The 13,862-nt window shown below is 47.1% G+C and overlaps 1 protein-coding gene across 1 annotated transcript in view; it reads right to left on the reverse strand.

Moving 5' to 3' along the window:
- Window positions 1–13,862, reverse strand: part of LOC111763539 (V-set and immunoglobulin domain-containing protein 8-like) — a 146,313-nt gene that overhangs the window by 10,082 nt on the left and 122,369 nt on the right. Inside the window, 4 exon segments of the mRNA XM_071207296.1 lie at window positions 6,273–6,313; window positions 8,985–9,099; window positions 9,502–9,573; window positions 11,082–11,156. The gene's annotated coding sequence lies outside the window, so the exon portion shown is untranslated.

Raw genomic sequence — 13,862 nt, forward strand, 5'->3', positions numbered from 1 at the left:
TCTCACCACCTCACACATGCCCTCCGGTCTTTTTGCACAGCTATAAACATCCTTTTGCCTTAGTCTAAAAAAGAATAGACTGAAATTTTCCAAGATGAAAACTTACTAAGAAAATAAAAGAAAGAAAATCTCCCCCAAAAAAGAACATAGAGAAAGCAGACCTTGCAGAGGAGGTCCAACTCTTGGCCCAGACTCCCACTGGTTTCCCTGACAGCACACCTGACCCCAGAGCCCTGTTTCCAGTGCTCAGTCATTGGAGCAGGAGCTGACTTCTGTTCCTAGACAGAGGTGGGCAGGGGCAGGTGGGCCACCTCCAAGGGAGAATGGAATTCACAGTTCCCCAGGGACAGACCCTGCCCACACTGAGGAAGGATGCGCTGGTGAGGACAAGAGGGTTGCCCCCCACCCCTCCCTCTCTAATCCATCTCCAGCCATCCCCAGCCTGCCTCAGCTCACATTCTCAAGGCTCTTGCTCCATTAAAAGCTATTTTTCTTTCCAAGGCAGAACTAATGCAAACACTTATCCAGCAGGGGTAAGCAGGCTGTGCCTCCTCTAGGGACCTGGGCTCTGTGGGGGTCACACTGCTTACAGGGTAAGAGAGGAAAGAACTCTCAAGCTGGGTTCTGGGTGAGGCAGGAGCCTGGGGCAGCACCTCCAGGGAGAGTAAAGAAAACTGCCGCTGGGAGCCTCGTGGCTGCCCTCTGGTGGCCCTCTGGGGGAGTCAGGGACTTGAGCACTGGCCTACACTGTCATCTGATGCATTGATTGGACAGCTTCACCCAAAGACGTGATTAGAGACCCAGTCCTTGTCTCAGATATGGCTGTACAATTTAAATATAAACAATGAAAATAGAGCATGTGCAGCCATAAAAAGGAATGAAGCTCTGATACATGCTACAACATGGATGAGGCTTGACACACCACATGGAATGAAATGAGCCAGACAGAAAAAGATAAATAGTACATTATCTCACTCATATAAACTACCTAGAAAAAGCAAATTCATAGACACAAATCATGGATTCAGGTTACAAGGGGCTGGGAACAGGGTGAGGGGAAGAGGGAGCTATTGCTTAATGAGGGCAGTTTCTGTTTGGAGTGATAAGAAAGTAAGAATAATTGACGTTGGTGATGGTGTGACCCAAGGTTAAGAATTAAATAATCATGATTACTGAAACATTATGTAGATGCCTTTTAAATCAGTCAAAAGTGTTCATATCTGAAGGTACTAAAACTGGCTAGACTGACTTCACCTTTTGGATGTGGCCATTTCAGACTAAAATCCTGCCATTGTAATGATTACACCAGACAGACCTTACCCTTGTACATGAACTTTTCTGTTGAAAGGTCGACCACTCCACCTTCCTCTGTTTGAAAACCAGATGAAAAACCTTGTATGCGACTGTTTTTGGGTATCCACTTCTCCAGGATGCCTTGATCACTGACATGGCTGTAACTTGGAAACTCACTCCTGGTCAGTACCTGCCCCTATCCTGGTTCAGCCCCTTAATGCTTATTAATGAAAGAACCTGTACAAACTCTACCCCAGTTACTTACTAGCATCTGGATGTTATAAAATACTAGAATTTCTGCAAATCAGGGAGGCAGTTGGGCCATGAGGCTTACTGTGCTCCTTTGCTTGCACAACCAAATAAACTCTCTCTTTGAAACCCCGGTGTCTCAGGAATTGGCTTTAAAGAAACACTGGGGGAAACGGACTTTGGCCCAGTGGTTAGGGCGTCCGTCTACCATATGGGAGGTCCGCGGTTCAAACCCCGGGCCTCCTTGACCCGTGTGGAGCTGGCCATGCGCAGTGCTGATGCACGCAAGGAGTGCCTTGCCACGCAAGGGTGTCCCCCGCGTGGGGGAGCCCCCACCCGCAAGGAGTGCGCCCGTGAGGAAAGCCGCCCAGCGTGAAAAGAAAGTGCAGCCTGCCCAGGAATGGCGCCGCCCACACTTCCCGTGCCGCTGACGACAACAGAAGCGGACAAAGAAACAAAAGCAGACAAAGAAATAAGACGCAACAAATAGACACCAAGAACAGACAACCAGGGGAGGGGGGGAAATTAAATAAATAAATAAATCTTTAAAAAAAAAAAAAAAAAGAAACACTGGGAGAAAAGAACCCACTTTTCCTCAGTATCAAGGGTAGCACTGAGGCAAACCAGTTTAGGGAATGGGAAGATGAGTCTAAAATCTGGCAGAAAAACAGGGCTGTGAAACACGTGGCCAGGGAAGCCCATCTGGAAACCCCCTGAGGGAAGGACCCCACCTGAAGGCTAAGGAAGGACCCGGCCAGGAGAACTCCAGATGGAAGGAGATTTCACCCAGGGTCAAGGGAAAGCCCTGGATATCCTGAAGGGGCCTCACCATTGGGGAACTGATGGGTGTGGTGATCAATCAGAACAGCAAACAGCTGGGGCCCATCCCCAAACATGAGCAAGGGGCAGAATAATTAATGGTTTAAAAAGTAACCTCACAAACCAAATCTCTCTCTCTGCCTGGAGCAGCCTGTACCTGTACCGGGGTATCTGTAATCTGTGCTTTTCATCCGTTTCTGTTCTCTTCTCCCATTTTTCTTAGTAAACTACTGGCCTAACTAAACCAGCATATTCTTAAGTTCTTTTACACAGCATAGCCAAGAACCTAGAGGAATCCAGCTTCAGCACAATAGTGTAAATATAATCAATACCACAAAACTGTACAGTTGAAAGTGGTTAAAATGGGAATTTGGAGTTGTATATATGTTACAATAAAAAGGTTTTTTTGAAAGTTATTTAAAAAAAAAAAAAGCATGCCCCTTTCCTGAAGGAGGCAGGTCACGCCATTGGAATTTCTTTCAATTCCAGGTTTGTTAATTTAGATTTGGTTGGGAAACAGGATCCTCTATATTTTTATTCAAATTAGCACTCACTAAACAATAACCTGGTGCCATTCACCACGTTATTAACTGTGAAAGCAGTAACTATGGTATCAATTGTGACACAAAAGGACCCAGGTTTTTTCCTCTAATAACTGGGATATTTTGGGTCCTGCACACATTTCCTAGTGCCTTCAGCACCACTGGGAGAAGCTGTGGTTGTCAGAACCTGGAGCAGTCAGTAAATCTGCTTCTTCACCTTCTGTCGCTCCTCCATGCCTTTCTCAACGAGAAAATTGTTTGAAAGAACAGCCCAGCCCATGTTGTACTTCTTTCCCAGGTGGGATACAGACCAGCAGTATCGTTCTCTTTATCATCACTGTCATCATGACCACTGTCATCTTCACAGGAGTTCCTGAACGCAAACAGCTTACACATGGTATATAGTGACAGTTTATATAGGCACGGTCTATAATGTTTGTTTAAAGCATTAGAGTACACAAGGCAGGACTCCAACAGATGCTTGATGCATACATGAATGAATCAATTTTCCAGTTTCCCCTTGTCTAACTCAATAGAGCACAATCTTGGCTTTGTTTATTTATTGTTGTTTTTTAGTTTTAGTTTTAGTTTTTTAATGCAGCCTTATTTCAAACCTTTGGGAAGGTGTCAAAAGCAGACCCAACTTGAACTGCAAATCTCCTATGGGCTGCTTCATCCTGCTCCCTCTTTCTCCTCTCTCCTCCACCCTTAGGTTTTCAAAAGTCCCTCTCCTACTTACTTCCTGAAGGGATGGGGCAAGGCACAAGTGCAAGTGAAACTCCTGGGAGGTGCAGGGCCCTCCAAGCACACAAACAAACTCCTGTTCAGGTTTTTCCAAGCTCACTCAGCTAGGAAGCAGCTCCTCCTAGGGTCTTCTGTGCCAAAACCCAGCCTTCCTTGCAGCATGAAGGCAGCCACCCGCCCTGGCTGACCAGGGAGGGGAGTGCACTGGTTCTCCCAGCCCAGGGCAGCCTTTGGGGCTGGAGAGTGCCTGGTGGGATGGGGATCCTGTGGGCTGATGCATTATGCAGCATCTACTCTGCAGGACCAGAAGGGGAAGGTAGTCCCAGAGACAGGGCTTGCATCAGGTTCTGCCTCCCCCTCTCAGCCCCCAACTCTGCACCATCCTCTTGAAGCAGTGCCCAGAAGGCCTGTTCACCGCCCCCCAGTAACATCCCTGCCCTCTTTTCAAAACTCCTCAAATGCCTGTTTAATGTCCCTCCTTCCTGCCCGCCTGTGCTTCATCTGCCTGCTTTCCTGACTCTTTCTCTATCCCCCTTTTTCCACCACTCCCACTGGGAGAAGCCCACTCCATTCTATCCTAAGGCCTGTCCAAATAGTGAGACCAAGTGTGAGTGGCCTGGGACACCATTTCACATCCAGCCATGATTGCACCAGCCTGTATGTCTGCACCAAAGGGCTCCAAGTTCATGATTGAGTTCAGGCAACTCATGTGGCCATGGCTAACACCTGCTCCCCCATCCCTGGCCCCCAGTGAAGGTGGGCTAATGGCGGGTGCTGCCTTGGCAGCAGACTCAGGCTTCCCACAAGGGCCCAGGGAGGCAGCTCAGAGCCCTGGCTGCCAGCTGCTCTCTAAATTAAGGGATGCAGGAGTGGCCCCTTTGAACTCACCAGCTAATTTACTCCAATGCACTCCCCCTGCAGCTGGCTAATTAATGTGATGTGAACCAGTGATTAGAGAGATGGGGAAAGCCTACTGAAGACGTAACCATTTCCTCTACCTGTGACTCTAGTGAAGCCTTCTTCACCCCATCTTTCTTCGGTGGCCTCAACAGCAGGAAGTTTTGCCCTTCAAGGAGGCTCCGTATTTTGCTGGCCCTCTCCTGACCTTCACCTACCCTTTCCCTCATCTCCCCTCAAGTAAAGGGCTTCCTGAGTAAGAAGATGGCAACTCATTCCTGCTGGGATGGATCGCTGTGGGCAAGCCTTTGTGCTGAGAGGGATTGTACTGCCCACTGCCGCTCCAAAGGATTTCAGATCTGACTGTATGCCAGCAGCCCAGGGCCCTGTGACTCCAGGGTCCTGACACTTCAGAGGTGTTCAATCAATTCAACAGAATATTAGAGGGGTCACTCCTGAAAAGCCTGTCCTTGGGGATGCCCCAGGTGCAGAAACAAGGAGGCCCTGAGCCCTGCCCTCCCGAAGCCCCCAGTCTGCTGGGAGAAGAGAATCAGAGAAGGATGCAGCTCACACATCAAACACACCTTTGCCTGCATTTGTGGGGTATTTCCTCTCTGGCTATGAATAGCAAGGGTTAATATTTGAGTGCTTACTATGTGCGACACTATTCCGAACAATTATATGTCTTCATTCATTTGGTTTGAATTCTTAGCATCCACACTAATCTGTAGGTACTCTTTAAAGCTCACCTCAAATATCACCCCCTGCACTGAGCCCTCCCCACACCTTCCAGCCTCCCATGGGCTGGGCCAGGCATCTGCTCTCTGGCTCCCATGGCACCCCTTACACACAGCTGGCATTGCTCTTTCCACACTGATTGTAATTATTGAGTTACATCTCCATCTTCTCCAATAACTGAACTCCTTGAGGGCAGAGGCAATGCCTTTCATCTCAGTGTCTCAGCACCTGGCACATAAGTAGATGCCCAATAAATGTCTGGCGAGTGAATGATGAAATTAACAGTGGCATCATAAATGGCCTCCCTCCCACAGCCAGGCAACTTCCAAGTTCTGTGAGGACTCCTTTGCTTCTGGCCCTTTAACTCTAGATATTTCCTTCCTAGTTCAAATTCTTCTCGATTTTCCCAAGACTATCTCAAAATTCTATAGGCTCCTTCTCTCTGACCATCCCCTTTTTGCCTTCTCTCACTAGCTAGTTACTCTGGGCTCAAAGTATCAACAGCTCTCTCCCTCCATGCAGTGGTTCTCAGAGTGAACCCTCTAGCTTCAGTATCTAAAACTACAGATTCCTGAGCCCCAGCCGAGACCTACTGAACCAGAATCCCTACAGGAAAGCCTGAGAATCCAAATGTTTAACAAGCTTAAGAGCCACTGGTCTCCGGGGTAAAGCCTCCCATTACAGGCATACCTCATTTTATTTGTCTTTACTTGATTGGGCATCACAGATATTGCGTTTTTGACAAATTAAAAGTTTTTAAATGCATCTGATAGTATTTTCCCAAAATTATGAGCTTACTCCATGTCTCTGTGTCACATTTTGGTAATCCTTGCAATATTTCAAACTTTTAATTACTGTATGTCTGTTCTGGTGATCTGTGATGAGTGTTCTTTCACATTAATCTTGTGAGTGTTTGGGGGCACCCATATAAGACGGAGAACTTGATGAATGCTGTGTGCTGTGTGTGTTCTGACTGCTCCATCAACTTACCAATCCCCAGCTCTCTCCCTGTCCTCGGGCCTCCTAAGTCCCTGAAACACAACAATATTGAAATTAGTCCAAATAATAACTCTACATTGACTTCTAAGTATTCAAGTGAAAGAAATAACTCTCTCACTTTAAATCAAGGTTTCTTAACCTTTTTTGATCCATGGACCCCTTTGCCAGTCAGGTGAAAGCCAAGGGCCCTTTACTAAGTCCACCCTATAATGTGTGTTATTTAATAAATATATCTCGTCCACATCAACATGTCCCCACAAGATTTTCTTTTTAAATTTAAATGCAAGATCACAGACTCCTTGTTAAGAACCCTTGCTTTAAATGAAAATCTAGAAATGATTAAATTTCGAGAGGAAGGCATGTCGAAAGCCAAAATAGGCTGAAAGGTAGGCATATGGTAAACAGCCAAGTCGTGAATGCAAAGGAAAAATTCTTGAAGGAAATTATAGGTGCTACTCCAATGAATACATGAATGATAAGAAAGTGAAACAGGCTTATTGCTCATTTGGAGAAAGTCTCATTGGTCTGCATATAAGATCAAACAAGCCACAACATTCCATTAAGCCAGAGCCTAACCCAGAACAAGGTATAACTCTATTCAATTCTGTGAAGGCTGAGAGAAGTGAGGAAGCCTCCGAAGAAAAGTTTGAAGCTAGCAGAGGTTGGTTTGCATGGTTTAAGGAAAGAAGCCATCTCCAGGACATAAAAGTGCAAGACGGAGTGGCAAGTGCTGATGTAAGAGCTGCAGCAAGTTATCCAGAAGATCTAGCTAAGGTATTTGACAGACATAGCTACACTAAAAAACAGACTTTCAATGTACAGAAACAGCTTTATATTAGAAGATGCCATCCAGGATTTTCACCGCTAGAGAGAAGTCAATGCCTAGCTTCAAAGGACAGGCTGGCTCTCTTATTAGGAGCTAATATAGCTAGTGACTTTAAGTTGAAGCCCATCCTCTTTTACCATCCCAGAAATTCTAAGACCCTTAAAAATTATGCTAAATCTCCTCTGCTTGTGTTCTCTAAATGGAACAAGGTTAGATGACAGCATACCTCTTTACAACATGGTTTACTGAATATTTTAAGCCCATTGTTGAGATCTACTGCTAAGAAACATTTTCCTTTTAAAATATTACTGCTTATTGACAATGCACCTGGTCACCCAAGAGGCTGATGGAGACATAGAATGAGATTAATGTTGTCATGCCTGCTAACACAACATCCATTCTGTAACCCATGGGTCAAGGAGTAGTTCTGACAGTCAAGTCTTATTATTTAAGAAAAACATTTTGTAAGGCTGTAGCTGCCATAAGTAGTGATTCCTGTGATGGATCTGGGCAAAGTCAACTGAAAACTTTCTGGAAAGGATTCACCATTCTAAATGCCATTAAGAACATTCATGATTCATGGGAGAAGGTCAAAACATCAACATTAACATGAATTTCAAAGAAGTTTATTCCAGCCCTCATGGATGACTTTGAGGAGTTCAAGACTTCAGTGGAGAAAGTAACTACAGATATGGTGGAAATAGCAAGAAAACTAGAATTAGAAGTGGAACCTGAAGATTTACTGAAATGCTGAAATCTCATGTTAAAAATTGAATGGATAAGGAGTTGCTTCTTATGGATGAGCAAAGAAAGTAGTCTCTTGAAATAGAAACTACCTGTAATGAAGATGCAGTAAAAATTGTTGAATTGACAATAAAAGATATAGAATAGTCCAAAAACTTCATTGATAAAGCAGTGGCATGTTTGAGAGGATTGACTTCAATTTTGACAGAAGTTCTACTGTGGGTAAAATGTTATCAAACTACATTTCATGCTACAGAGAAATCTTTCTTGAAAGAAAGAGCCAATTGATTTGGCAAACTTCACTGTTGTCTTATTTTAAGAAATGGTCACAGCCAACCCAACTTTCAGCAACCACCACCCAATCAGTCATCAGCCATCAAAATCAAGATAACACCCTCCATCAGCAAAAGGATTATGACTTAGAAGGCTCAAATGATGGTTTGTGTTTTTTATAGCAATAAAATATTAAAAACAAAAACAAGATACTTTTTTTTTTCATGTACCATGGCTGGGGATTGAACCAAGGACCTCATACATGGGAAACTGGCTCTCAACCACTGAGTCACATCAGTTCACCAGCAATAAAGTTTTTTTAAATTACATTGTTTTTTTTAACCATATGCATAAGCCAAAAAATTTCGTGTGACTTCACTTTATTGTAGTGGTCTGAAACTGACCCCACAATATCTCCAAGGTATGCTTGTACTTCATCCACTGTTAAAGGCCTCCACAAACTCATCCACAACCTCCCCTTCCAAGCTGGCACACTTCAACCTTAATGGACTCCTTGCTATTGTCCTTCATTATCCTGGGAAATTAATTTGTACTTTCTTGCCACCAAGGCTTTACCCATTCCCAACCTCTGGTCCTCTCCTTTTTTTTTTCAGACTATCCAAATCATGTCCATCTTCAAAGTCCAGCTCAAATTCCACCTTCTTGGGAAACCTGCCCTGCCCCACATTAAACCGAGACCTCTTCCCCTGCAGCATTGAGTATCTGTGCTAACCATTTACAGAAGGTGCCTGTCTTGTGGTAGTCCTTTGCACACCAGGTGTGTCTTTTGTTCTATATTTTGGTTGTTAGTACCTGGAGGATGGGAATTATACCCCAAAATCTTTCTCTGCACCTCTTACCCCATGCTAAGTTCCTCCCCAGGTCCAAAGCAGAGCAGCCAAGTGCCTGACAGGCCAGGGGTGCTGAAGAACCAGACTGGGCCAGGAGGGAGTGAAGAACACCTTCTTCCCAAGACTTCCCAAGTGATGCAAAGGGAGAGGAGAAACAGGGTGAGGAGGAAGCTGCAGCAAAATGGACCATGCTCTGAAGGTCAAGTTTCAAATTCCAGCCCAGCCATTCTGTGACCTCAGCAAGGTGCCCAGCTCACTCTAATTTTCAAGTGTCCCCATCTCTAAAAAGGTGACAACAATATCCTCTCAGAGGAGAGTTGTGGGGCTTATAGGGTGCCAAATATGTGGCCATGCCTAGTGAATATTCATTAACAAATATTTTTAAACATCCATAATGTGCCCCACATGGAGGGAGAACACAAAGAGCATACAAGACCTTGCTGGCAAAATTTGTCTGTGGAGACCAGGAAACAGTTACAGAACAATGTGCTAAGGACAAAGACAGAGGGGCGGATATCCTACTTACTGGAGCATAGAAGAGGAGGTTTCCTACTTAGGCCATGAAGATCTGAAGGAGGGCTCCACTGACACAACTGTGCTGTGTGGAAAGATAAATGAAACAGCCTGGTTGTACCTGGTAGAGGAAGAACAATTACAAAACATGGAAGTGTGGCATAGGTGGCTCTGAGAGTATGTAACCATGACTTGGTATGTCTAGAGAACAGTGTGGAGGTGGATGATCAGCCTGGAAAAGCAAGAGAGCCTTGAAGGCTGTGGAGGGCTGGAGCCCTTATCCTGAGGGCAGTGGGGTGGCCACAAAAGAATTTTAGGCACAGGGAAGTGTCTCCTCAGAATTGCAGTTTAGAGGGCTCTATCTGGTTACAATGGGAAGGACAGACAGCTTTGGGCAGGGGTGGATATAGGGAAGCCCAGCAAGTCAGCGAGGAGGGTGTGGGCTTGTGTGAGGGAGCTTGTTGCCTGAGATTGTATTAGCTAACCACGGCCACATGAAAGAGGCTGACGTAAAAGAATCTGTTCCTGAGAAAGCCCAGCTAGACCTCCAGCCAATTTCCACTTTACTTTGGACATTTTCACTTTTAGGGTATCTTGTTCTGAGTCAAGATTCCTCCTTGTAGACATGAGACTTTCCAGAAGAACCACAGTTCCATTTGTGCATCCACTTGACCTGGAATGTCCAGGACTTTGGTTGTTGTGAGAGTTTGCCTGCCTCTCCAGAGAAGGGTGGCCACGTGGTCCCTGAAGAGTCTGCTTCTCTGGGCAGATAAGTGAGGCTGGTGGATGACCTGTTCTCCGAGAGCTGAAGGCCTCTCCCCAGCTGCCTCTTGCCAGATATCTGGGCAGGGCCCTTCCACCCTGAGTGAGCACCCAGGAGCTTGGGAGGGGCTGGGAAGACTGGAGCAAGTTCCTGGGCAAAAATTAAAGTTAGACAGATGCAGAGATGCACAACTCTGGGAGGGAAGAGGCAGCAGCAGTGGGTGCATCCATAAGAGGCGTGGTCTTTCGTGATCCAAGGCAGTTAAAACTAAGGCCAGGGAAGTGGACTTGGCTCAATGGATAGAAAATCTGCCTACCACATGGGAGGTCCGTGGTTTAAACCCAGGACCTCCTTGACCTGTGTGGAGCTGACTCACATGCAATGCAGATGCACACAAGGAGTGTTGTGCCATGCAGGGGTGTCCCCGGCATAGGGAGCCCCATGCACAAGGAATGCACCCTGTAGGGAGAGCTGCCCAGTGTGAAAGAAAATCCAACCTGCCCAGGAGTGGCACCGCACACATGGAGAGCTGATGCAGCAAGATGATGCAACAAAAAGAGACATGGATTCCCATGCTGCTGACAAGAATACAAGTGGACACAGAAGAATACACAGCAAATGGACACAGAAAGCAGACAATTGGGGGTAGGGGGAAGGGGATAAAAATAAATAAATAAATAAATCTTAAAAAAAAACAAAGGCCATTGGTAACTGGTGGTTTGGAGAGATGGGTGTGGGAATGCTGAGTGGTCTGGCAGTGTTAACATATGAACTTTCTAAAAGCAGATTGGAGAGGGATGGGGAGGGGAGAGTAGAACAGGGCTCCATACCTTCTGAGGAGTGTCCTTCCAACAGCCTGTGGGAAAGCTGGAGACTGGGAGCTTTCGGTCCCTCCCTGCAGGTCTCTATAAGGGGAGGAAGATATTGGGTGAGGAAGAGAGCCAAGAGCATGTTAAATATGGACAATGTGGGCTTGGGGGTGGTTGGTGAGAGTGTCTAGTTGGAATTACTGATACGTCAGGTCCCTCCCAACACTGGGTGATCCCACCATCTTGTCCATTATCTGAGGTCACTTCCATGGTGAGCAAGTGAGTGAATGATGTGACAAGGGCCAGCACTACAGTCCCAGGAGATGGAGCGGAGGATGGCAATGACCAAGACACTTTTGTTCACATCAGAGACTCATAAGGACTTTAAAACTGCTTTGTCGAATGTCCTCCACCCCTGGGTTCCTGGCCCTGAGGTCTTCAAAGACCCTGCAGGTTTCTTCAGCCTTTCAAATGGGTGGTAGAAACATACCTCAGCCTTCAAAGTTGGCCTCAATCTGTTTGACTCACAAAATCTTTCCAATCATGTGGCATGTGAGGTGCTCTTAATGGTAAAAGAAATCAGTAGGACTGATCTGGTGCAAACCCCTAGGAATCTGAAGCCTAGAATGGGGGGAGAGATTTGCTAAAGGCCACAGGATGAATTGGTGACAGCCAAGGCTAGATGAACCCTACGAGTCTTGATTAAAATCCAGGGCTTTCTCTTTATATCTTATATCTCTATTCCGCGTTAACATTGAAAGCCATCACCAATCAGGAACAGAGAGGGTAATAAGATGGATGAGAGACAGGATCTGTGGCTGGCTGAGGGTCCATCCAGAACAGGCCTCCTTAGTCAAACTCCCAGAACCAGCCCTTATTCTGCCCTGCACCCCCATGCCTAACATCATGCCAGGTCCAGGGAAGTCCTCAGCAAATCCATTCCTTCATGCAGTTAAAGGTACCGAGCGTCTCCTACATCCTAGACAGTGGTGGGCACTGGGAGCCCAAAGATGAAAAAGGACAGTGTCACTGCCCTTGAGGAACTCACAGTGTAGTGGAAGACACTGACTCATAAGCTGACAGTAATAACAGATGGATAAGGCAGTCATCGTGGTAAGCCCAGGCCAGGGGGTCTCAGAGGAAGACCAGGCTGCCCAAGGTGAGGGGGAGGTCAGGGGGTGGCAGACATCGGCCAGAGAAGGAGCAAGAGGGCACTTCCAGGCAAGGGGTCCCCCACACGTCTCACACTCAATATGCCCCCAGCTTGAGGCAGCGTCTCACCCTCTCACCACAGGGTTCATTTCTCCTCCAGTGTTCCCAGTGACAGAGAAGGGCGCCCAGTGGACCCGAAGGGCCTGGGGACTCCTCTTTCTCCTTCGCTGCCCAAATCTAATCTACCCCCAGTCCTGCTGATTACACTTGTCTTCATCTCTCTCCATTCATGCCACTCCTCCGCTCCCAGGGGCCACCTTCCTCAAAACATGCTCTTGTCTCCTCTCCCTTGGAGGAATATAAACAGCTTCGGTCTTGTACCCCTCAAGAATGCTCTCCCCACCTCTGCTGGCGTAATCTTTCTAAACATGCATCTAATCATGTTACTCTCCTGCTTGAAACCAAGCCCTCCCATGGCTCTAAGAATAAATGCCCAAACTCCGACATAGCTTTCAGGACCCTGAAGGATTCCACTCCTGCTACCCTCTGCAGTCATTTCTCACTCCCCCTGCAGAGAACTACTTTCAGTTCCCCAGTGCACCTGCTCTCTCTCCCCAGCCCTCGTGCGTGCTCCTGCCTCACCTGCAGCACTTCCCCATGCCCCTGCTGCACTCTGCTTAGCCTGGCTGATGCCCATTCCTCATTCAGGTCTCAGTTTAAGCATTTCTTCATTTCCTCTCTGAGCCCCCAAGGCTGCACAGGGACTTCCCAACAACCCCACTGTGTTCTCCTTCAGCATCCTGTTCTTCCCCATCCTAGTACCTGATATATTTTAATTGCTTGCCTAAGTGCCTGCTTTTCTCTGTGAGCTCTATCATCATGAGGACCGTATTCTCTTTTCTGTCTTATTTCCAGTACCTGGCACAATGCACTCCCAAACCAAAAGGAGGGGGTGCAGGTGGAGGGACCCTCATTAGCGCCACACGGTTCAGCTGCCTGCTGGAAAGGGATGAGGCCCGAGGGGCAGACCAGAGTGATGGGTTCTCTCTTCTTCCAGCCTTGCTGCCCTTTGCAGTTACTGAAGCCCAAGAGCAGGGGCAAGTGGGGGGGCTCAGTGCTGCTGGCTGCAGAGCATCCTCTTGGATTCCTAGTCCATGAAGCCATCTGGAGATCTCTCTGGCCTTTGGAGGAGCTTCTGGCTACAATTTTCCGGGGCTCCCAGGAGACGCTGTCCCACTCCTGCTTCCTGGGCCGGGCCCACCTGCACAGCAACCTCAGCCTGGAGCTCTGGCCACTGGTGTCCGGAGATAGCGGCATCTTCTTTGTACTACAGGTGGACATGGAAGACTGGCCTCGGATCCTGACCCTGCAGCTCAAAGTGTACAGTGATGCCCGTGACACTGGCTCCCCACCCTACAACTTTCCACAGGGCACCTGACAGGAATCCTCAGTCAGTGTTGTTGGGAGCATGGGGTCCAGAAACCTTGGGCCTCTGACCAGCTTAGTGATCAGGGAAAAGCTGCTCCCTGGCAGGCACATCTAAGGAAACCTCCCTGGGGAGCTCCTATCTGAGGTAGCCAGGATCTGCCATCACATGGTCCTTGTCTGAACTCCAACTTGGACTCCAGCTTGGACATTTCTCGTTTCAGT

This window comes from Dasypus novemcinctus, chromosome 13, assembly GCF_030445035.2.
Source record: "Dasypus novemcinctus isolate mDasNov1 chromosome 13, mDasNov1.1.hap2, whole genome shotgun sequence".
NCBI lineage: Eukaryota > Metazoa > Chordata > Mammalia > Cingulata > Dasypodidae > Dasypus > Dasypus novemcinctus.